The following is a 1,795-nucleotide window of genomic DNA, read 5'->3' on the forward strand; positions in this document are numbered from 1 at the left end:
TAAAAAATTATCTTTAGCGGCAATTAATTAACGACAATAGCTTAATTGCCGCTAAACATATATTTTTAGCGGCAATTAGCACTCTTTGTATATGTCCCTAAAGCCTTTAGTGAAACTGGATCTAATGACACTTAATTAATGCTGGTAAAGACTTTAACACTCTTTATTAATGTGTCTATTTATTGCCGCTAAAAATTATTTTTGTAGTAGTGAAAGTACATGTATCATCATCACTTACCAGTGACTAACTAGTTGGTGATAGCCAGAGTCATGAGCAAGAACATGTGTTTTAGCCAATTTCCATAGCCAAGCACCAGTGGAAATTGAGGCTTATTATCTATTGGTGGCCTAGTTAGCTCAATAGCCAAAGGTCTCAATGTGCCTTCATGTGTCAAGAAGAATAAAGTTCTTGATCCATACAATACTGTCCTTTTGAGTTCATTCACTTTGTTCACATATGGCAATAATAAATCATGATAATCTAAGATGAACAACTTCTTTTGTTGAACTGCCTGCATTTGTTATGTGTAACTCAAGAGTCAAAATTATCAAAAAGAGGACTTTATAGATCATGCATAATCCAAGAAATAGGGTATCATAAGGGGCATCTTGAATTTTTGCCTATAGAAATAAAAGGATTCCAATTATTGGCCTGACTGAATATCGTTTGTCCACAAACAAAAACATAAATAAAAAGTGTTTTTCTTACAATTTCAAAAAACCAAAGGATTTGTTTATACCTCTTCAACAGTCATAGATCCTCCAATTTCAAGTTCAATTAGTTCTTTTGTCATTGCTGATTCAGGAGGTCCATACACCTCAGGACTTAGCTTGCTCTTAAATGGCCATTCCTGTATTTTTTTTTATAAAGTATAATAATATATTTTTAGCTCAAAATGCTTCAATCAATCATACATTTATATTTTAACCAAAATGTATGTATGTATGTATCCTCATTTATAAAAATGACCTAATTAACGAGTAATGTTTCATAAACAAGATGTGAATCCGAAAAATGGTCACCAAATGTCAGATCGTGTGTTTATTTCTTCATAGTTTAAATTTATTTTTTTGTGAAAATTCGGACTGTGCTACTAAATGTGACTTCGAAAATGATCACCAAATTTCAAATCGGACTAGGATTTACCAATCACACCAATATGGTTTCTTCTACCCGGTATTTGTTTCCATATTCACATTAGGCACTAAATTAAGCGGATTTGTAACAATATTGGTACTCATATTCACGTTAGGTTAGATATTTGTCCTGATTTTCTTATCATTAATATTGAGTTTTCTTTTTCTTTAAAGGAAAATATTAATTTTTCATATTTGACTTATTCTTTGGATTCTAGAAATTAAGATTATTTCCTTCTAACTTGGAAGTATCCACGATACACCCAGAGTTTGAGAGGTGGAAATTTTGAAAGATGCAAGATGTTATCCAACCGCTTGTGTAAACCTCTTTTAAAAGTAATTTGTGTTGAAACTAACTAAACTATTAATTTTAAAGCGAAAAAATTAAATTAAAAAAATTAAAGTAATTAATAACATACCGTGACCAATCGTATACTAAATGGGTTAAAACCAGATAAAGTTTGACGAGCAAATTCCACATCTCCTAACCAAGAAAACATGTCCCCTGCCATAAATATAAAAACATATAATATTATATTTAATTTTACAATAATTTTTAACCAAATTAGTTGCAAGGTATTGTTGGATAAATTTAATTACATTTTCCATTATTTTTTATATTCAACCTGGTTTTTATTTTTTACAATTCCACTAAAAT

At 30.1% G+C, this 1,795-nt stretch overlaps 1 pseudogene; it reads right to left on the bottom strand.

Moving 5' to 3' along the window:
• Positions 1-234: 234 nt before the first annotated feature.
• The window catches only part of LOC125852680 (linoleate 13S-lipoxygenase 2-1, chloroplastic-like), a 7,566-nt pseudogene continuing 6,005 nt past the window's right edge, over positions 235-1,795 (bottom strand).

Source organism: Solanum stenotomum, unplaced genomic scaffold (assembly GCF_019186545.1).
Source record: "Solanum stenotomum isolate F172 unplaced genomic scaffold, ASM1918654v1 scaffold38347, whole genome shotgun sequence".
In the NCBI taxonomy this organism is placed as follows: domain Eukaryota; kingdom Viridiplantae; phylum Streptophyta; class Magnoliopsida; order Solanales; family Solanaceae; genus Solanum; species Solanum stenotomum.